At 46.7% G+C, this 23,856-nt stretch overlaps 1 protein-coding gene across 1 annotated transcript in view; it reads left to right on the forward strand.

Moving 5' to 3' along the window:
* Nucleotides 1-1,655: 1,655 nt before the first annotated feature.
* Nucleotides 1,656-23,856, forward strand: part of LOC144177813 (ras-related protein Rab-32-like) — a 36,937-nt gene continuing 14,736 nt past the window's right edge. Inside the window, exon 1 of the mRNA XM_077705399.1 lies at nucleotides 1,656-1,801. The gene's annotated coding sequence lies outside the window, so the exon portion shown is untranslated. The remainder of the gene's footprint in view (nucleotides 1,802-23,856) is intronic.

A 23,856-nucleotide genomic window follows, 5' to 3' on the forward strand; every position in this document is an offset into this window, starting at 1 on the left:
ATTAAAACTGCTAATGTACCTGGCCTCGGATAAAGTGTTTGGGATAACGCCGAATGTCAGGAATGTCCCCCTTTAGACGATATTCTTTCTTGGGCTACTTGAACCCAGAAATTATCGTCTGTCTGTATGTCTGTCCGTATGTCTCTCTGTAACTCGATTCAGCCACCCGGCCAAAGTAAAATGCATACTGCGCAAGAAGTCTTATACACTCACAGCCAAAGGTAAACGTCTAAGCCTGGTTTATATGTTTACACTTGTCAACTTTGTTGAACAAGAACAAGACATTACGTGAATATAAGACAGCAAATTGGTACACAATGGTTATTTACAGTGTTTCTTTATTAAAAAATTCCTGGATGCTTGGTTTTTCGATAGCAAATGATATTCTACATCTACTGCAGAAAACGCCGCCTGCTCTTGCCCGCTCCACCTCCTGGCGGCATATGAGGAATCACGCGGCAACAGCAAAGAGAGGTTCCACTAGCTAGGTTTCACGTTCTGCTTGGAACGCATGTGGAGCACGACAACGCGGTTCTATAAACCTTGAAGTTGGCCGCCTCGATTCACGCGCGTCTCAGCCGTACTGCAGCTCTGGCATCGAGGAACCCGGCCTGAAGCAGTGGAACGCGGTAAATTCAAATCGCCTTGAGCAAACCTTTAGTGTGTTTACCTTGGAATGAGCGCGACGGAACAGGAACAGCATGAAAGGTGAGCGGGTAAGAAAAGGGGGGCATTTCTTCGGCAAATGTCTACAAAGACTATCGTCTTTTGGCGACATTTGCAAGGAAAGGAGCAGGTACGCGGCCAATTTTTTTTTTATTGGAAGGCAGATAAAGAAGCGCCCCAATGTATAATCCTTCAGCTTTGTTTTTCTCTGTGCACTGGACAAAGAAAGGAGGGTCATGCACGCAAATGAACCCGATTTTTATCGATTAGATATTATATATGGTGCTCTTGACCTTAAGTTGAGATTACATCGGCACTACCTTTTGCAAAGCATGTAAAAGGACACAGTTCATTAAATGGTTTCTTTTGTGGGGACCGAACACCGCATCAGTATTTTTTCTTGTAAAAAAATGCAGCTGAAAAACGAGGCAAAAACCATTCCGAAGTGTCCGACCAACAGATGCGACTCGTGTGCTACACTTGAGAGCGAACAGGCCACCTGATTAACCGAGGTAATTATTGTCCATGGAACACAAACAATGATGCCGAGCGGTGTGCCCTGTGAAAATGCGTCCATAATATCAACAAACATCATATAGGACTAATAATATCTGTCTGCACCCTCATCAGAGTTTAGGAAATTTCAAAGACGAGTATTACAAGCCGCACAATATTAGCCGACCGTGCTTATCCGGTCAAATTCGTGCCGAATAATAAGCACGCCTTTTGACGTCAGCTTAAATAGCGTTATCGTGCATGTTTACAAACGGGGTCGTCCGTTAACACGCCTCATTAGAAGAAGGATAGCCGTTACGAGTGTCGCATGTACGAATGTCCCGAAAAAGAACGAGCGGTTCATCCTTACAGAGAGACAGCAGCGCCGTTCGGGGCATACACACTCGCTCGCTCTTTCTTCTGCGGCCGGCTATCAGTTGGTTGTCTTTTGCTTGTTTTTTGTTAACCAATTCGTTTGTCCCGGCGATAGCATTCCAACCGCGCTTCTCCAAACAGATAGTACAACCGTCCTTCGCCAGACGTCAGCGCGACAGATTGGCGCTTATCTCAGATCGCCGTAGCGTCCGCCCGCTATGCCGTCCGCTTTCTCGGCTCTGCAAGGGGATCTTCGGACGCCACCGTAAGTCGCCGCCACTTTTTTATTGTTTCTCTGTTGTTTTGGTCCCACCACCTTGGTTGTAAAAGTCCCACGAGCGTTCTGACGTCCTTGAGGATGCAGGGATGTACCCTCTGCGTACTCCAACGCGCGTATCCGTTCCGTCGGCTGTTGTCGAAACCCAAAGCGCGGTTTCGTTGGCCGCGTGTTCGGTGCGTTCTGTATGTGGGGAGGGTCTGCGGCATACTCCACGGCGGCAGTTGTTTCAGCTCCTTTTGTCTCGCTTGAGTCATTTATCAGCTGTTCACGTGAACCACTTGAAAGTTGAATTTTCCTCATCTTCGGAAAAACACGCTACGCTGGATCGTAGGCATAGCGAATCAATTTCGACGCATGTCTGAGCATTCCGCTGATTGCATAGAAGATAGTATTCAATGCGCTGCGTGTTACTCATATTAGCAAATTATTTGCAGGTAATTTGGATCTTCTTGCCGCAATCCCGCCGTTTGACGCGTTCAGTCTTGACTTGGACACGTTTTTGGAATACTTCCAGAGCGTTTCCATTGAAGCACGCATTCGCAATACTTACCCGTATTGAACGTGCGAAACCATTACATTTGACGGAATTAACAAGCCCATTGCAGCAACCAACACTACTGCTGGGTTACTGTTGCGATTCACCGACGTAGTTCGCTGCGATGTTCTAGCAACTGTACCAGGAAACCGCATCAATTACGCTCACAAAAAGGTCAAACAGTAACCAAGAACACTTGTTTGTTGTTCTTCTACGGATGCTTGGGGCGCACAGCTGACACCGATCGAGATACTGTGTCTACCTACCTGAAAGTAGCGAGCCGATTTAGGACTGCGTATTTCAGTCTGCGTACAAGAATTCACACCTTTGATCAAACCGAATCTCATGGCATGCGTCTCAGGCTTAATCGTAGGTACGCAAGTAAGATATAAATGATATGGCTTCCGTACAGCTGAAGTTTCCGATGAATATGATAATTTCCAGCGCTAGTTCATTTAGGCAGTCGTTATGATTTCTAGCGCTGCTGAAACACGGGACAGTGATTCACGTTGGGGTAAATCCCGCACTGTGGAAGGTCCAGCTGTGAATTTAGCCACTTGTTATGGTTTTGTTGCTTTTTTTATTTCTACAGAGCTCGCGACTATGGTAATCAGTGCATTTCTCGCACTGTTTTGCTTATCAGCACTGCTGTTTATTTGTATTAAACAGCACCTTGCCTTGCAAATTTATATCATTTCGAAGACATGCTGCTTTATAAAACAACTTGCACTTCCAAAAATTCACGAAGTTTTTCTTTAGCCGGGTACCCGACCTACACATATTGACACGCTAAACGATTTTTCTTAATTGGTTCGAAAAAGTGAAGGTGCTTGAATCCGGAGATAAAAACAGAGCAGAAAAAAAAAAACAATATGGTGGGAACATATACCGGGATTGAGTCGACGAAATATATCCTGCTACAGGTGAAACTACAAACTATTTTTTTTAATCACTTGAAGGTGGTTCTGAGAGCATACATACGAAGTGCACAGAAAACAAAAACAGGCTAACAAACAATGAGGCAAGCCACGTACCCTGTACTTAAAAATGTTACTGATGCTCCATTCCAATCAAGCAGGGAAAGACAATGCGATTGCTGTAGATGTTGTTGCTAGCATGAATTCCATCAATGGAATACGAAGGTAACGTTTTCGAACACCTCCGTACACGCATGCGTGCTCGAGTGCTCATTCAAAGCTGAAATGAATGTGCGATTAATTTACGTTTGAGCACCTTTGGAATGACTGATTTTACGGCAAGTGTGAACAACACCAGCTTGAAAGATGCCTCGGTTAAGAAATAGGCTCGTGGTTCAAAAATTTTGCCATTGTGGTTTTATTCTTCATACACCACCCCGCTGCGTTTTGTTAGTACCAGAATTAATTGGAGTTTGGCAAAAAATTGGGCCACGAATTCGGCAATAAAAACCTCGTGGCTTCAATTCAGGGACGCCTGGAACACGCGTCGCGTAAGCACATTAGCTTTAAATAAAGAAAAGAGCACCCCCGGAGGTTTTCCCGCCTACGCGCCCCTTTCCGTGAATACAAGCGCTTCTCTTGTCATAGTTATAAATGCTACTCAATGGTAGTTCAATTAAAATAAGTAAACTTAATCTAATATGTTTATCACCTTTTTTTAAATAATGGTCACCTGCCTTCAGGAAATTGACTAGAGAACACTTTCCCTCGAGCTGCCGGTTTTCCGACAAGCTTGTATTCCCTATAACCGTGTTGCCGGTACACGCATGTTTCATGCCGGTTAGGTCGAAAATGTGAAAGGTGAATGAAGTATCGAAACCAGCGCTGCGTCACTGGTGACATCTTGTTGCCTGCTTGAACAAGAGAGCCAATAACTGCAGTCCCCACTCGCGCGATACTAATTTCGTCACTGTTTAACGTGGCTGAAATCACGTCGATATCAGGAATGGGAACGGTGCGCGCATCAGACCATAACTATTCGTCAGTTCGCTGTTGCAGAAGTAACCTAATCGGTTTATCCAGCTTTGTTCCGTTGGGCGTCGATACCCAGAGGTAGAAAGCTTGACCCAACGCCCGCTTGTCGCATGGGATAAGAACATCGATAAGTCGTACGCTTCCGAGAGAGCTGTCGATGTAGGGGGCCTTCGACTCTGCAAACAACGCTCCGATTCAAACGAAGAGCCGGGGAAAGGAGGCGTTGCAGATCAACGGCAGATACGCGCCATGTTCTGCACAAAAAAATGGTTTAAAGGAGCATGGAGAGGGTATGGAGTGGTCGCTCGAATCTAAAACGGGAAGCAACCCAGCGGAAGTTCGGAACCCATATGATCAGTCGAGGGTTTTCTCGAGGACGACCTCTATGCACATTAGATGCCTATTCCCACGTAAATGATTTGCGCGAGAGTAAGATCGTTACGCCGTCATTTGCGACTGTACATCCAAGAGTCTAGGACTGACCCCCGTTTCTACGCCTTTACCAAAAAAAAAAAAAAAGTTTCATACCGGCCTGTTAGATCCACGCTTTCCTTGAATGTTTGTTGTTTTCACCGTTTCTGACTTGACGTATCGACATAATTAAGCAATTACTCTGGTGCAACAATGTCGCTATATATACTGGTGATTTTACGCCTAACTAGTGATTACGCCAGAGAATAAGGGATATTTTAAACTCCTTTTCAAGCCTAACGACCTTTCTACTATTGCAATGCTCTCGGGCTATAAGAGGGATACACAATCAAGGCGATGAAGAGATAAGAGACATGTAAGTAAAGACGACACTCTTCTCAATTCTTTTGTAGTACCGCTCGTGCAATCGGTCATCAATTGTCAGTATACGTTTAGAGTATGTTGCTTTTTTTTCGTGGATGCTTCTAAATGCCGCCATGCCGTCCCACTGGACTGTCATGGCTGGTGGCATACCAATATTCAAAGTTTTAATGTCTCCATATTTTGTGGTTAATGTCTGTTGGTTGTTTATTTAGGACGCATAAGTGTTCTTACTGATGGCGTCTGTAACGTGAAAACGCCATGCAGGAAAGCCAATTTTCTCTGATGATAATGGATGATTGTGGGTGCAACTAGTTAACGAAAAAACAGCTTCCCGAGGCCAGAATAGAACCTGGGTTCCTTGTGTTATGAAGCCAGCGTGCATCCGATTGCTCCATTTAGACATGGTCGAACCTCAGTTCAAACTCAGACGACAACCAAATATTACGTCACAAGAAAGCTTCAGGCTCAACCATCGCCGGCGTTAGACAGAGGGGTGCATGATTTTTCAATCGGCTAAATGTATCCAAAATTCGTTAAGTCGTACCCCAAGAAGTTGTGAATATGTCACTGCCCACGCCGCCAGATCAGTGAGAAGTGTGCAAGGGTAACAGCGCCTTGCAAAAAGTTTTCTTTTGAGAAAATCACGCACCCCTCCGACAAACGACGACAATGGTTGAACGCGAACCTTTCTTGCGACGGGTTCTTTGTTTGTCGTCTAAGATTTCCAAACCGCTCCGACTATGTCGAAAGGGAGCAATCTGGTAGATGCCGGCTTCATAACAAAAGAGACGCAGGTTCTATTTCGGTCTCGGGAAGCATTTTTTTTTCTTTCTCTTAGGTATTTTCGCGTTACACACGCCATGAGTGAGAACATGAAAGCTTCGCTTTAAACATAAAAGTCCTGCAAATTGAAAAAATAAAATCTCAACATGAACTGAAGACTAAAATATTCTAACTTGATAGAGTACTCACACAGCGCTAGTAGTATAGTGTAATCTCGCCTTTGAAAGGCCGGATTCCACTATACGAGCTAACAATGCTCTGATACTGTGCTTTGTCAGCCCTGACCACGACCTTATCATGTCCCAAACTTATCGCGATGTGAAACTTCGTGAGCATTGACCTGACGGCGCTGACGTCATTCGCTTCGAAAATGCTGGAATCGTTGAGCAAACTCGCGAACGCGACGGTTACTCTGGGTACTTATCTTCACGCAGTCCGCAGTTCGTCACACTCCACACCTAGTCAGGCGACGGGTTGCAACTCGTCATGGCTGCAAGCCATGCGCACCCCTCTCTCCCCCGAGGTGTAACACCCAACATCTTTTCGTGTCCCTCCGAGTTCATCTGAGTTTTCTTTCATGGTTGTTGAAGATAACATTCGAGTTCGTTCAATTTTACTGCAGTAATCTTCGGTAACTCCCTCAGTTCTATTTCAGCCACGAAGAAAGTTTTTTTAGATAAAAATTCAAGCAAAAAATATTGGAAAACGTTCAAAGCCGAATGGGCAATACTGGTCGCAGCAGAGGCCAGTAGTAAAAAAAACAGTTATCAGTGTGTCAAGTGTACGTTAGCTTTCAAGTAATAGGGTCAATTACAAGCAGAGGCCCAATTATACCATCATGCATTCAGCGATGGCTTCGGTCGCCGGCCACCAATCGCAAACAAGGTTCTGTGACGTCATAGAGAAATTGCCGGAAAGTGGCTCGGAAGTCGCCACTGTTTCTCTTGTCTTCCGTAATATCTTCACTGTTTTTTTTTTTTTTTGCAGCTTGCGATAAAATTGGTATCCATGTTATCAGAAGAAAGCATTTTTTTAATGAACAAAACTTGTATTTTGTCTTCATTGTCCCATTATGACTCAGAGTTTCTGAATCAGAATAAATACTAGAAGCATGCATGTCTTGCACACTTTTTTTATTTTTGTTTGGGGAGTAAGCTGAGTTGAATTGTTTAGGTAAGCTGCCTTTAATCACCCCACTTCCTGTGAATGCTCGACCTGAGTTGTTTAGTTTCTGCCTGGAAATAAATACCCAAGAAATTCCCACTCGAGTCTTTCAGCGTTTAATCACATGAGCTGAAATGCTGTTTCCCAGCTTCTGCCTTTGCCACCAATTTTTCGCTGTTAATGCTAGTTAACCAACAGAAGGTGCTTTCCGAAAGAGAAATCCGCATAAGAAGTCATATTGACAGCTGTTTTCAAAGCCCGCTGTGGCTGTCAAAAAGACTGCGAACGTAGGCAACGTCATGTGATCCGTTTTAAAGCCGCGATTTCACACACTTCTAGCCGCGAATGCGATTACAATGGACATCGTTGTCGATACTCTTTATGCACAAACTCGACAGGCTTCACTTTAAGATACGCGCATTACAACGCGCACGTTATATCCGTTTTCGAGACCATACTCCTCCCATAAAAGGTTGTGCATTTCAACATGAAGATCGATGGAAGTTCTTCATTTCTAAAAATTCCGAAATGTTCTAAATGTTAACCAGCAATACGATACATCCAACCCGGTTATAGTCTTCTTGGCGGGCAAGTGTGTTGAAATTTAAGATGCGTGTATTAGAACGCCAGGCGAACCGTACTGCTCTTATGCAAGCCCACGCGGCTGCATGGCAATCTTCGTTACGTTTATCTCCCTTCTAACGTCTTACATAGTTTGAAACTTTGCGAGGTGGCCCTGATACAACCATTGCTGTCAAAACATGGGTAAAATGAGTAACACACAGCGCTGTATAAAAAAAAATACGTTTATTTTCGCAGTCTTATAAATATAGCGGAATGAATCTCACGAAAAAGAACGTGCAATAATACACGGGGTTTAATCTCATAGTCGAAGTGCGCAATTTTCTTCGCTTACAGGCTCAACTTAATCATGCTTACGCAACTGTCCTTGCGCTTGGGAGCAGTAAAAGCCTCCCCGACAACTTATCGCTCCGGCTGATTCCAATGTTCCTTTAAAGTGCCGTGTCTCATTTAAAAAAAAGCCTGAGAGCTGCATTTATAGCACCGAATATTCAAGTTGCTGCCAGTGTCAGATTAGCGCGAATTTGCGCGTTCACGTAGTCCGTCGTTTACGCAACGCTATGACCCTATTATTTATAAGGCGCGCGTCTTAAATACTGAGACCAGTTCACATGAGAAATCCTCGGGTCCTTTTTTTTTTGTTTTAGTTTCCAAGAAGTTGTGTAAGCGTGCAGCAGTCGAGATTATATTTTGAAAAAGCGATTGCGTATATGCAGCATAGCTTAGCACACGCCATATTCTAGGTTATTGCAGCACGTCTCGGGTTATGCGTCCGCTTTCGAAGACTTCGCTCACTCAAGTAAAATTTTAATCAGCCAGTATTTGGAAGGTGCTGTTGACATTGACACTACAGGTTTTGGAACTAGGTCGGGTAAACCAGGTTTAACAAATGCTTGCGCTAATTTGTATGCGGATCATTTCCATGCATCTTTTAGTTACGGCGAATGCGTGCGTTATAGTATTATCTTGTTCTTCGCTTTCTTGTTTTTGCTGTACCGTGCTGATTCTACGTCGTCTACTCCTCAATGCGCATTATTTTTTTTTCAAGTCTGAGGTTAGCAGCTATTGGTCAGAGCCAATCTCCAATATACGGACTAATCCTCCCTCGTCGCCATAGCTTTCTTTTTTTCCTCGACATTTACTGAAGTACAGGGGACAAAAACGCCGTTTAAGATAGTTTCTGAATCGGCGCTAAATTGTACAGGGGGGATTAAAAGAAACGCGAACAACGGAGCACACAGCCTCCGACGCATGCCGCACCGTCTGGCTGCTCTTTCAGTAAACTGCGCGCATGCGGACTTCTTTGAGAGCGTTTGAGAGTGTGGCCTACATTTATGGTAAATGCTTGATCAAGAAGCGACTCCAGTTGTTTATTTTGAGGCGCCTTTTCACGCTGTGTCGCCACTGAGCAAGATGATCGTTGAAGGGCATCATGTTAGCCGCAATCAGCCTGCTGCGCGCTTGGCTCTCCAATGTACTAGATAAATGACGCTCAGTGGCGACAGAGCATAAAAATACGCCTCAAAATAAAGACCGGCGTCGCTTGTTTACCGAGTATTTCCATTAACAGTAGGCCACACTCTCAAACCTTCTGAAAGAAGTATGCATGCGCGCAGTTTACTGACATTGAAGCCAGGTGGTACGGCATTCGTCGGAGGGTGTGTGCTCCGTTGTTCGTATTTCTTCTAATCCACCCTGTGCGCTTCACAGAATGAAGGGCGTATTGCGAACGTATTTTCCCTGGAGGCACTCCATTTTTACAGACGATTTTCACAAGCTTTCCGCGTAAGCAACAGGAAGGGTTTATCCGTTTTGAAGTAACTCGCGGGTTTCGCAGAAGAAATACAAGTAACGGCTACAAACTGTACGCAACATTTCCTCGTGAACGTTAAAAAAAAACTATACTACCGCGAATACAAAAATCAGCAAACTAATAGACGAGCATTTGCATATTTCAGAGGTGAACCATCGAGTGTTTCATTTACATCGTCATGTGTCGGTAGCTTACTGTTAGAGGTAACTTGGTAAAAATGAAGTTTGGGATAATTGGTTCAGCTTGACATCGCAAGAAGAAAAAAAAAACGGACACAAGCTTAAGAAAGGGGACAGCGGTACGTATGTTCCATTTCTTGGTCTTTTGTTCATTTTCTGTGCTAAAGTGTGATCGTGTAAAGTTACATCTCGTCGCGTGTGTCGTCGTGTGCTAATTATTGGTATCACGGCACATGCGCCAACCAGCAAAACATAATATCCAATTAAAACGTTCTCGGGATCTGACGAAGTCCCCCCTGCATCTCACGCAGCAAATCAGAGTATTGGTGACCGTCCCGTCACCAAAACTCGGTGAACTCCCAACTCACAACGACAGCGAACGAATCCTCACGAGGAAGCTCAGCGTTTCAACCATCGTTCTCATTCTGACGAAGCGGCGTTAGGTTTTTTTTTATTCGCAGTATTACTACATGAAGCAAATGGTATTTCAAAGAACTGCTTGCAAAATAAGAAACACTTAAAACACGGTTCAACACGTATGTTTTAACTCGCGTTTTAACAGGTGTCTAAACGGATGTTCTAGAAGCTGTTTTAAAATGACCAAACCATTAAAAATATGGCAAAAAATGGCTTGATAAGCTCATGCGTGTACGTAAAAGCAAGAAAGCACAGCAAAGAAACAAAGTTAGATTAAGGGTGGGCACTTTAGGCGGAGCTAGGGATACTAGACTCGGCGAAAGTTACTTTGATCGTGCGCCTCTTTTAGGCGTGTAATCGCCTGGAACAAATCACCTTGCATTTAGAAGGAGCCCTGCTAGGAGAAGAACTTCTAGCTGGTCTAGTTGGTGAATAGTTGCCATGATTTGAAGCGCAACAAAAAAGATGGAGGATGAAACAGAATAGAAGACTAGACAGCGCCGTTCTTGTCTACTCTGTTTTATCGTCCGCGTTTTCTTGTTGCGCTTCAAATCATGGCAGCCATTGCTCTGAGTGGGTCAGTTTAACACTCGTGCTTTCCACAAGCTGTGCAGGCAAGTAATAAAAAAAAATCATAACCGGAAGGATATCTTGCTCGGCCAGTTGGTCCCCGCCAAACAAAACAGCGCGAAAGGTGGATGAAGTCTTACAAGACAGACATGACAAACGCTGACTCTCAACTGTTCATTGAACAGATAAAACACGTGCACAAAGCGTTGCTCCCGACGTCGTAGCCTATTTAAGGTGCTTTTTGGGTCACATGGCTGGCGAGCTCTATGTACACAAATGTAGGAGACGCCCCCTGTGTTCGCGCTCGAGTGAAACCACGTGTACGCACTCGCCTTCAGAATCTAGGCTGAGGCCTCATGTGCGGCTGCTTGCTGTCGGCAAACTCGATAGTCTTCTGCGCGCTATCACTTTCCGTTGTGACCATATCACCACACAAGGAAGGACGAGTTTGTGGCCTGCCTTGGGAGAATAAAATAAAGCAGACATTTTTGTGTGTAATGCTCTTCATAGGGGCAAGTTGCGCGGTTTTGTCACGATCTTCCAATATCAGTCTTCCATTTCATATCCTTTTCATTGTACATCTTCTCCCGCAACATAGCGAATGGCCAGGTGCCATCGAAGCGCAGGTTGAAGAGGGGACAGGGAGTACCCTCCAGCGACTCTCCCGTGTAAACTGGTGGGGTAGGTCCTCCCCACCCTTTCAACCCTTTCCTTTCTCATGCACGCTTTCCCATTTTTGCCATAAGCACTCTCCATGTGTGCTGGTTGCTGCCGTCACGAGTAGGCAACTCACAAAACCGATCAAAGCGGCAGGGTACTGGCTGCTTGAGGGCCTCGGAAAACACATCGCTGGCAGGCGTTTGGTATCCTTCGGGAAAAGAATACAGAAAAAAATAAGATGCCTCGCGGCGTTGCCGTTGTGCACATTTCGTTTCAAAATGCGTGCGTGCTTCTTTTCTCTCCGCACCGTCGCTGTCACCTCCCTCACTTAGTCTTCTTTAATAAAGTGCTTCTCTCTCTCTCTCTCTCTCTCTCTCTCTCTCTCTCTCTCTCTCTCTCTCTCTCTCTCTCTCTCTCTCTCTCTCTCTCTCTCTCTCTCTCTCTCTCTCTCTCTCTCGCTCGCTCGCTCGCTCGCTCGCTCGCTGTCCAGTATGGTGGTTTCTATCACTGTAGTGATCGAAACTGCCAACTGCATCAGAGGTGCATTTCCCCTTGCTTGCAGGGGATGGAGACCTTTGCAGAACGAAGAGCAACTCATGTTACGGTGACGCAGCATTGGCGTTCCGTTCCTTCGACGCTTTAGAAAGTGCACCTCATGCCATTTAAATTCATTCATGAGAGCGAACTTCATTCCCAAACAATTCATTCCATGAGAGCGAAATTCATTCATGAGAGCGAAGATTTCTCTCATACTCCATGAAGCTCCGGAGGAGACTAATACCCCGGCTACGCTACGGTCCGAATGCCATTTAAACTGGGATGCTTCGAACTCCATTCAGAATCCGCCGTGCTCCACTACAGTTTCGATGGCATATGAAAGCTTTAACAATCGTTCGCCTTGCTGCATGGCGCTGCTGCTTTCGACATCTTTTTTTTTTTTACACAATAATACAAAAATCAAATTTAGCCGCAGTCTTTTGTATTACAATGATATCAAATTATCAATAACGTAATCTTTGACACGGTTTTTGCTCAATTCTGAATCGCAATCGAGGTTTTTGTGCTGTCTGGCCACACTGTTCTGTCGCTTGCTCGCACTGGTGCTGAGTACGGAATTATTACATCTTGATACCACGATTTAAGTGAACGAGAAGTAAACAAAGTCCCACAATTAAGAATATTTTGTTTGTTTAAAGTACATCAGTAATGTATTTTTTTATGCTGACTTGGAACGCTATGCGCGAGGTTGCTGGAAATGGCATTTGAGAGCCCAAATGTCTCTGGGTGCTCATTTGGCTCGAATGTCACTTGAGCCAAATGGAATTCCAAAACCTAGTGGAGCAGCAAAACTTCGCATTTGAGTCAAATGACATTCGGATGCTAGTGTAGCATGGGTAAGAGATTAAGAATACTGCTGAATGGAAGAAAAGAGATTGTGTGGTAACATACTTCGAACGGCTACAGCTTGATGAAACGAACAAAATTAACAGAAGATCAACCCTACGCGATAAGGCGTACAGCGAGAGTTGTTGACGTGTTCCTACACGTTTGTAGCGATTATTTTCAAGCCGTGTGCGTTGCATTCGTGACTAGCATATTCTACATCAATAAAATTCTAGTTAGAAGCGAGTTTAATCAGTTTTAGGAAGTGGAAAAACGCTCTAGGTGGTTGGAATTGTTTTTCTTTATTTTTTATTTATTTTTGTTTTTTTGTTCTTGTTTATAGCTATGACACTATTTTAAAAATAAAATACACCGCAGAAAGACGGGGACAAAGCAAGACAAATAGACGGGACTAGCGTACACCAACTCCCTTGAATTTGTGAGAGCTTGTCCCGTCTACTTCATTTTCTGTCTTCGTCCTCCAGCGGTGTGTATTATTTTAAGCCGTTAAGTAACTCGTCCAGTGAAGCATTCTATAACAACATTCTACCGAAGGGGAAAATGAATTTGTCACTCCCCCGCAGGGGGCACTTTGTGTACTCGAGGTGTTTTGGTGAGTAGCGCCACCACGGTCCCAAGCTCCGCAGGGGTGCCTACTGCCGTAGGCACTTGGTGTCTTGCAACACCACGGACACGAGCACATGTGGGTTGGACCCACCCACGTCCCGGCTGTGCGTGGCTTTGCCGTGTCCGGGGAAAAGGGGAACCTGGTGGCTGAGCCAAAGTTGGGGTTGTTTTGGACCTTTACGGCCCCCCAGCAGCGGCAACACTCCACTTTGGCCCCCGCTTCTCGCAGACGGTACCCCCGGTCTGACCCGCCCGGGGGGAATCAGCCAGTCCCCTTTTCCTCTCTTTCTCTCCACTCTTTCACTTTCCTATCTCCTCTCCTATCCCTGTCCTGTCATCTCCTTCCTTCTTGATTTCTAATTTTTTCCTGGAGGTAAGGGTTAACCCTGTTCAAGGATATCAACTTGGTACCAAGTATAGGGTTATAGCGGCAGGGTAACGGTTAACGTGTACTTTAACGTCACGTTCCCTTGTTGGGCTCGGTGGTGGGCGACCGACTCTGCCGCCGAATTGATTCCTTGCTCATATGGCTTTTTCTATCCTCCAATAGAAAGTGCTCGCCAGGTATTATGTAAAACTTCGGCATACTTATAACTTATTTAAAAGTAGAAAACTTTTATTCGTGGCATTTCACCGTTTTTCCGTTGGCGGGCTCGAAGCAAGGGTAAAATTTTGAACCTCATTAAACAAAAGCACTGCGATAAAACAAGCACCAGCGGGCTTCAATCTCAGTACAAGATATAAATCGGTTAGATGCCTTTTCGCGCTGTTCCTGTTAAGATAAAGAGAATTCAGATAAGACGGGAGCTGCCAATGTTTGCTTGGACAGGAATAGGGCAGCTAAACGAGTAGAAATAACCTTAGCAGCAAAAACAGAACTCGCTTTACAAGCAAGGTCGGCCCGATATACTCCACCCATCAGCGGCCCCCGAACAGTCGGATCGGCTCGTGACGAAGTTTGCGCCCACACTTGCCTACGGTTGCTTGGTTTTTATCTGAGCCCTTAATGCTTATCACATAACAATCCTTCGTTGAACAATTTTAGTCAGAGATAACTTTACCTTATGCTTCTTTTCGAAGCACCCCTGATTGGTTGTCCAGAGATATGACCTCTTGAACTTGGAAAGGGGGAGGATTCTAGAAGATACTAAAAATAGAATACAAGGGGTTAAGCAAATAGTATAATTATGGCCCGTACGTAAGACGCCAGCCCAAACTGGATAGATATAACAAACAACGCTGTGATCAGTGTCTGTATAGGTAGAAAAACGAAAAAGGAGTTCACAGCAGCATACTAGGAGCTACAGAGTTCACCGTTTATTAGGCACTCAGTGTGAGAAACTCGTCGCATCTTGGGAGTCCGCAGTGCGTTTAGCGCCATCGACTTTGCCTTCAAAACACGCTTGCCGGATATTGAGCACATACGCGCAGGAAAAGAAGCCGTAGGGCCCATCTCCGTGATGTTACCGGATTCGTTGAAGGTGCAGGGTCTTGAAGTGCAGCTTGCTGCAGAGACGAGACAACACACACGCTGCATCCAGCGTGTGTGTTGTCTCGTCTCTTCTACGTCTTCCGTCTATTTCGCTGGTTTTTTCACCTGCAGGGTCTTCTCTATACCTCAAGGGCATTTGCCTGTATGCCGGGGCCGCTGTTCATGATGCACTTAACTTCACACATGGCCGGGAACTCAACGAGCAGGAGATAAGAGGTCGTACATTACATCCGGCGAATTCTGTCTCATCAGCCTTTAGCAGGCAGTGGAAATAGAATCCGCCGTGAAAGTCGAATTTCAAGACGTCTTTCCACACCAGAAGACACGAGCGGTTGAGTGGTTGAGTCCTATCCTGTCCGTGATTCTTAAACTGTATGCTAGGATTGGCGAGTGGCCGGAAGGAACCGTTGGCGCATCTGTCTTTCTCGGAATAGAAGCCAGTGGAGCTTCTTGTAACGGGGTTGGCGCCTCCGCTTAGCGTCATGCCCACCGGGATAACGTTGATCAAGTTTACGTTGTAGCATACCAAGCCGTACTGGCAAGCCGATGGTCGCAGCTGAGACTCTACAGGTCTCCCCAGAACGCCCGCAAATTCGGTATCCATGGCGGCGTAGTGGTGTGTCTGTACTAGGTGCGCGATGGTATAGGACTCTCGGTCGAGGTTGGGAGCCCGAACCACTCGTTTGGTGTCCGATTCACTGCTGGCGTTGGGCCAGCTTTTGTCGCCGTTAGCACTGCCAATTCCATCGTCCAAGACCGGGAGGCGGCCGAGCTCGAAACTGGAACGGAACATGGCAAACGCGTTCCGAGATGCAGCTGGTTTCTGGAATCTTGGCCTTCTGTGTCCGCGAATGCATTGGCGACGACGGCGGCGATGATGATGATGTTCCTAGGTGAATTTCACATACCCAAACTGGGTTCGGCCCCCACTGCTGTTTTTCTGCTGGTTTTTTTTTCTGATTTTTTTTTCAGGCTACGTCGTCTTTTACATGCGAATGCAAAAAATATTCCAATCTGCTGAAAAGGCATCAAACACGCAGATCGAGCATAGTTCACATAGAGGTTGGTTGGTTCCGAGACATCACCGACGTGTACCCACTCAAGGGGATTGGCCAAGACAGGCTGAAATTTTATGTTAAAGGATGGGTAAGCCTAACTAGGGGGAAATTGAAATGAGGAGATAACTTTCAAGAACTGATTGTAAGAATTTTGAGGATGGGATGTTGCTTTTCCAAGTCTTTCTCGACATTAACACGTAGTTTTCGATCCATCACAGTTGCTGCGGTGTCTTCTCGGTCCCGTTTTTGTGTCGCTCGAACACCTAGAATCTTTCGCCACTAAAGGAACATTCAGTATCTGTAAATATTTCTATCATTGTAATCGTGCTTTGTCGGCTGATCTCATAATTTCGTTGATTAGAAGAATCCATTTGAAGAAGCCCGCGTACCGCTGTCATCATAAACTTTATTGAGAAAGAGGGGGGAAGGCGTGTCGTCCTCTCAAAATGGGGAGCATATCTAAGGAGGGCATCGACTAAAGCTTACCGCGCCTCCTGTGCAGGTCATTTCTTTATCTCTAAATTTTATTTTTCCTTTACCTGTTCTAACAAGAGTGCGGAAGCTATGCTTAGCCTGAACAAATGGTAAAACGTAACCCGAGGCCATCCGCTACGCCGCGCCTAATACCGCATTGTACGCGTGAAACCCCAGAATTAAAATTTTATACTTAGCCCCTGCCATTCCACTTCTTTTGGTACAGAAAGTATGAATGAAGCGATGATGCCGCCTAGACCAGATACCTTCGAAGCACTTTATGAGAAAAACTGGTTCAAAATAATGCTTAAACATTTAGAAGATGTCCGTTTTTCTGGATATAATCAGTACAGCCTTGCGGTGTCTCAATTACCGAACCATGACCACATAAACAATAGTTTTCTCAGTATAACTGCTTTAGATTCGGTTTCAATCTGCAAGAAGTGGGAGTGGAACCTTCATTTTGCCTATGATTAGTTCTAGCGCAGCTGAATATGTAGTGAACATGTTCAGGATCTCAAGGTTTGCTTCCTTTTTTGGGTGGAAAGTGTTGAAAGGTTGATACACTGAGCGGCTTTGGGTTCAGCAACATATCAGAGCTCAGAACGGATCGTGCAGGAATTTCACAAGGCTGTGTCTACAACGCTGTCCGACGGTACCATAAGCATTTCACTATATGGGCGTCCACCGGGGTCGGTAAAAAAATTCGGCGTCCGGTGCTACATCGCTTTACTTAACATAAAGCGAGATAACCTAATCTAAACTAACATAAAATGACGTGACAACACAAAGAAATAATTCAAAACACGAAAAACCAACCAAAGCCAGGGATGAAAAAAGAAAACAAAAAATCCCCCGCATTTCCCCGAAGGGGAGTATGAGGAAGTGCGAAGCACGGGGTGATGCTATGAGGGGGAGTTTGTTGAAGTTTGGTGGCATTTTGCCCGTTAGTTACATTAACACCCCCTCGTGATCACGTTCGGCTTAACACGCCTCGTTTGTCCCTCTGCGGAAATCTTGGTGAATTAACGTGTATGTTCGAGAGGAGGAGCGCACCGCACCGCAGCGCACCGCAGCTGCGAAGCGCCGACCGTAGTGAAGGGAGAGGAGGCGCAGTCACGTGAGAGAATGCAGAACTAGCGGGTTTGTAGTATCACGTGTACACCACGCAGTTATCAAGCCGCTATAACGCCGCTGAGTCGCCAACGCACGCCGCTGACGACGTAGTTTGAATGCGTTAAAGATATAAGGCGCGTTACTAACACTGATATCAACGTCGCGTCCGTGGCTTAGTCGGTAGAGCGTCGCGCTGCGGCCGCAAAGTCCGCAGATTGAAACCTGGCGCCGGATGCTGTTTTTTTTTATATAGTGTAGTGGCCTGGCTGGCGCGCCGAGAGAGGGTGTTGCGAGCTGGAGAGTAGTAAAGGGGCTTTAGGAGAGTAGGCGAGGGGGAGAGGAGGCGCTATGCGAGCGCGACGATTCAGGCTCGCTTAAGAAGTGCATTCGCACTTATTCCTGGCCAATCTCCCACGTGGGTATGTGCCATGTCAGCGGCCAGGCAGCGCGCGCCCATCTCCCCCCGTTGCTAAGGAAGACAAAAAGCGCTTATAAAGTGCATTCGCACTTTATAAGCGACCCCGAACCTCCCCGAGGGGGATTGTGAGGATGCAGAAATGCGAACGTCGAACGCAACGTCCTCGGGTACCATGCGAGGAAGGCACCGCACAACCTTTGATACGTCGATGGGCACGTTCACCGCCTGTCCCTTGATTCCAAACTGCCCGTTGCCTCGAGTCAGCCGCCTGATGCTCATGAAGGGGAGTCGAGGCGCGATGAGCCGCTCTTCGACCTGGTTCAGATCGGGAAGATGCGCCGGCCGAGGAGGATAACGGTAGCCGCAACTCACGCAGCCCTCCTCTTCGCAGCTTTGTCTTCTTCTCCTTCTTCTTCTTCAGCGGTTCCCCTACGAAAAGATGACGATGGTTGTTGAGCGCGAAGCTATCTCGTGATGGATCGTTTGGTTGGCCAATCCCTTGGGGCATCATGCCACAATCATCATCAGACGCGCTGCGGACGCCGGCCAAGGGACGCACGACAACCCCCGACTATAATGCATTTCTGCATAAAAGTAAAAAGCCGGTCTCGAACCGTTTGAGGCAACCAACCAACCAACCAACCGATCTTGGCATCAAGGAGTTAAGACGGAACCCCTACACCACACCGACAGACACTTTAGGTGGCGCTAGCCTAGTCCTAAATATACGAATGTCGTCGGACGGCACCTACTAGCCATGCCTGCAGCGCTGAGCTAGAGTGCCATGGACGGCACTCGGACGGCACTCTAGAAACTGCGATTTCACAAACTCAGGTATATAGAACAATGTTCATAGCATAATACGAAAAACGCGAAAACCGACTAAGCGTAAGATAGGAAAGAGCAAGGAAGCTAAATTAGGTGTATATAAGTTGGGGAAAACGCATTTTAAATGTACGAAGTAACCTTTCATCCTTTTTCACTTCAAAAAGCAGGAATTAAATCTACAATGCGTCCCCCATCTCAGCCCACCACAAGAATAACTGGAACTATGGGAGACTTTGTAAAGTGGGAGAAAATTTTGGTTTCTTCAAAAGTTGTGGACTTGGCATGATACATGAAGTAATTATTTTATGTGTGGCATTTCATCATTTTTCGCATCCGCGCGCCATCGCTGGGTGTCTAAAATTTTAACGCTATTAAAAGGACGACGATAAAAGGAGTTTCAGTCAATATGACTTATAATAATAGATGTTAATTTACCGGATGCCTGTTTGCGCTGGTTTTGATTTGATTGATTGTAGGGTTTAACGCGCCGACGCAGCGCAGGCGATGAGGCGCGCCGAAGTGGAGGGCTCCGGATTCATTTTGACCACCTGGGGATCTTTAATGTGCGCCAAAATCTCATACACACGGGCGTTTTTTCTTTTCGCTTCCATTAGAAAATCGGCAGCCGCGGCCGAGAATCGAACCCGCGTCCTCGTGCTCAGCAGCACAACGCCTTAGAAATGACCCACCGCGGCGGGTGTTTGCACTGGTCTTGTTCTTTAGAAATACACAAGGTGCAAATTCAGCGGAATGCTGCCAAGGGCTGTATGGACAAGAACACTGCAGCTAAATTAAGGACTTGGGGTAACCAGGGCAGCAAAAACAGCTTGCTTTACCACCAAAGTTGGCGTGCTACTCTGTTTTACTGCAGTATCATTAAATATCGGATCGGCCGCCATGACAAATGTGACCGCCAAAACTTCCGTAAGACTGCCTGGTTTTTATATGAGGAGGTCTGATGTTCCTCAGATAAAAATACGTCAATGAATAATTTTAGTCAACGGTAACCTTAGCTTACGCTTTAATTCGCCTTTGCACCTTAGCGAATGGGGCATGGATACAAGAGAAGAATAAAGGACAAGGGTTTAAGAAAATAGCATACTTAAAGCTCGTAGATAAGACATCAGTGCAAATTGGAGAGTTACATAGCAAACAGATTTGAGGCCAGTGTCTGTACAGATATAAAAGCCCAATAAAAGTTCGCAACAGCATATATATGAGCCACACAGTTCAGCGCTGACTAGGCAGTCAATGCGAGCAACCCGTCGGAGCTTGACAGACGGTAGTGCATTTATAATCATCGACTTTGCCTCCAAAATACACTTGCCGGATTTTGAAAGAACACGCGCTAGTAAGGAAGCCGTCGATGCCTGGTCGATGATGTTGCCGAATTCGTTGAAGTTGCTGAGTCTTCGCTGCATCTCGAGGGTACTTCCCTGAAGGCTAGGGCAGGTGTTCATGACGCACTTAACATCACACGCAGCCGGAAATTCAACGACCAGCGGATAAAAGTGGTCCTCCATTCCGCAAATTTATAACCCCATCAGTACGTTTAGCAGGTAGCAGACTTCAAATCCGCCGTGAAAGGCGGGCCACCTGGCGTTTCCTGACAGGGCTACACCACAGGACGCCAAGAGTTGAGTGTTCCGGTCAATGCCCCCCCCCGATCGTGCTTCTTAAACTGTAGGCCGGGTTTTACGAGTGGCCGGATGGCATTGTTCGCACGTCTGGCCTTCTCGGTATAGAAGCGAGTGGAGCAGCTTGTAACGGAGTTGCCCCCTCAGCTCCAAGTCATGCCCACCGAGATAACGTTGATCAAGTTCACGTTGTCGCGTACCAGGGAGCACTGGCAAGCAGATGGGTGGAGCAGACGCTCTTCGGGCCTCCCCAGAAGGCCTGGGGACTGGGTGTCTATGGTGGCGTAGTGGTGCGTCTTCACTAGGTGCGCGATGGTGTCAGACTATTGCTCAAGGTCGGGTGGTAACAGAACTCTTACCGTGCAAGATTAGCTACTGGCGTTGGGCCGCTTGTTGTCGCCATTAACACGGTCAATCCTATAGCCTAGTTGACCGGGAGGCGCCCTAGTTCGAACCTGGAACGGAGCATGGCAAAGGTGTTTCGAGATTCTGTGGTTCTGTGGAAGCCAGGCCTTCTGTGTCCACGAATGTGATGACGACGACGGTTACGACGACAACGATGACCATTTTCCTGGGTGAAAGGCACATACCGAACCGGGGCTTTGCCTTTTCTTCTTCTGCGGTATTACTTTTTAGATGCGACGCTCAGAGCATCTCTTGTCGGCGGCCCTGTCCTTCCTGCGTGCGTCCGTTGTTGTCCGCGGCGTGCGTCCGCTGTCCGCAGCCACTCTCCCGCTCTCCTCTCCGATAGCGAACACTCTCTCGCGAGGGGCATTGGATTGGATTCGATTGGCTTGGATTGGATTGGATTTGGATTGGATTGGATTAAAGTGGACTGTGTTGGATTGTGTTGCGTCATAGCCGCGGCAGACGCACTGGCGCCGGCGCGTGCCCAGGTGAGAGCGCGTGCGACCCAGCGCGCTCTCACTCCGCCGGAGGGCGGCGCTGCGCGTGTTGCTGCGCTAGGGTGCCTCGATGCGCGCCCGCTCCGCGGAGCGGGCGCGCATCGAGGCACCCTATGCTGCGCATGTGCAGTACTCTCTCTCTCCGCGGTTTCCTCTCCTTCGGGCGCGCTGCGCATATACAGTGCCTATAGTTCATCTCATAAGCTACATGCAGCACTGTGGAGGCTACATTGTTATCAATAGTGCGCCCACTGAGGGCGCCTAATCCGCCGTGAAGGGGGTCCTGAAAGGACACTCCCTTCTCCCCTCTCGGCAAGTGGCACCGCACGGCCCCGGCGCCTTTTGTCGCTTCCTTCGCGGTGAGTTAGGCGGCCTGAGGGGGACAACAATGTAGCCTCCACAGTGCTGCATGTAGGTTGTGAGATGAACTATAGAATATAACCGGTGTGCCGCTCTCCGGCGGCCTTTCGGTCGACGGGTGCTCTCCGCATGCGCTTGAACCCCCTCAGCGTCGCATCACACCAGGGTTCCCGCGAGGGGAGGTGGGCGTAATTTTTCTTCAGCATACTTTGTTTTCTAGGCGCGAATGCAAATACGCGAATGTGCTGAATGCTCATAAAACACGCAGCACGAGCATGATGCACATTCAGTGGCAGGATATCGATGGCGCATCCCCATTCAGGGGGATTGCACAAGATGTTGAAGGATAGGTAACAAATAGAACGAGACGGAAATCAGTGTGAGGAGAAAACTTTCGGAAAAGTAATGGAAGAATTTTGAGGAAAACATGTTGCTGTTTTTAGCCTTCCTCGGCATATATACATGGTTTCCGACCCATCACAGCAGCGGCAGCGCCTTCTCGGCCGCGATTTTGTGTCACCCGAACACCGACCATGTTTTCCCCCAAGGAATATTGAGCATTAGTAATTATTTTTATGTTATAATCATGCATTGTGGAATAATTTTATAATATAGTAATTAGGTGAATTTACATAAAGAGTCCGCGTATCGTCTTGTTCTGGAAGAGGGGCATACACACGAAGGGTATGAACACCTCTATTCGGGTATCTTTTCTGGTACATTTTTTTTTCGTCTTTACTTGCTTTAACTGGAGTACGATAGCTGCACTGAGCCCTATCCCCAGGTGACCATAATTAATACTGAGGCAACGGCGCACCTCATAGGACAGGCGAAGCTTCGGCGCGTTAAAACCCTGAATTCAAATTTTTGTACTTAGCCCCGGCGATTCCAGAAATTATCGTGCCGAAAATTAGATAAAGGGGTGATGCTCCCTAGACGAAGCTATTAAGGCTCACTTTATAGAAATAAGGTTTCAAATAAATTTGAGTTATTTGGAGGCATCAGTTTTCCTAGGTTGAACCACTGCACACAGCCTTGCAATCTTTAACAGAGTCCTGCCCGCAAAAACAATAGTTTGCGCAATACAAATTATTGCTTTTGTTTCATTTTCAATGTAAAAGAAGTGGGAGCGGCACCATCATTTTCTTTGGAATGGCGCCTCTAAGGCAGGGTCGGTATGGAACTAGGACTTTGTACTGCCCCGGCAATCGTGAGATCAGCGGTCCTGGATACGGTCGCCGCATACACTTGCAGGTCCTCGGCTGTAGGTGGAATGGCCACCGGATTTTTGAATAGCAGACATTAGCAGGCGTTATTCGGCCTGTACGTCATGTTCAGTTTATGAGTGCCTATCAACAAATTGATCGAACAATCAAATATTTAAGAATAATTAATACGGTATTTATTACACAGTACAAAAATAACTCAATCAGTAAATGAACCTATTCACTCTAAGCAATTATTTCAATCAATAACTTCATTTGATGCCGAAACGCCCACAATCCTTGTGTGTTCGCCTCTCAAATAATTTTTTTTTCCTTTCGGGAACAGAAAGAAACCCGGATGACATTCCCGAAGAAACTACACAAAAGAAATGTCTTAGGGAGAAAAACACGCAAACACAATAACTTGGGTTACGAAAATATAGGTCTTCAGGTCTATCTTGGCTAAACGAAAAAGTACACACGGCAGCGCTAATTAGGCACTATCAGGAACTGACTCTGCATAACCCGTCGGGGCCTAGGGAAAACAGGGGGGGGGGGGGGGTGAAGGGCCGCCAAAAAGGTCTAATCGGGATGGAGTCCCTACATGCGGTCCGCCTACGAGGGGCATGTATGGCAGCTTCATGTAGAGGAATCCGGTACCGCGTCGTAGGTGGAACTGCTATCCAAGAAAGTTCCACAGAAGCTGGTGACGAGGATCAAGACCGCAGTGTATTTATCGTCCTTATTTTCTCTATAAAACACACTTGGCGGGCATTGAAGAAACCGGCGCCAGAGTACACAAGCCGTCGCTACCGGCTCCCTGGCATTACGACTGCTGTATCTTCACTACACCCCGTGGGCTTCGCTGCCGCCTGTAGCATGATGTACTTTATGTCATAGATGGCCGGAATCACATGGGCAGCGGACAAGGGATTACACTTTTCCGCTGGTCAATGTCCCATCAGCAGCATAAGCAGGTAACCGAAGGCAAACCGGTTGGGCAATGCGGTCCACGTGGCATTTTCTGTCTGACAGGACAACACCGGACCTTGTGAACTTCGGAGCGAACTCATTTGGATCAATGTCT

The sequence above is a fragment of the Haemaphysalis longicornis genome, unplaced genomic scaffold (assembly GCF_048455015.1).
Source record: "Haemaphysalis longicornis isolate Haplotype H1 unplaced genomic scaffold, Haemaphysalis longicornis Haplotype H1 scaffold_31, whole genome shotgun sequence".
Lineage (NCBI taxonomy): Eukaryota > Metazoa > Arthropoda > Arachnida > Ixodida > Ixodidae > Haemaphysalis > Haemaphysalis longicornis.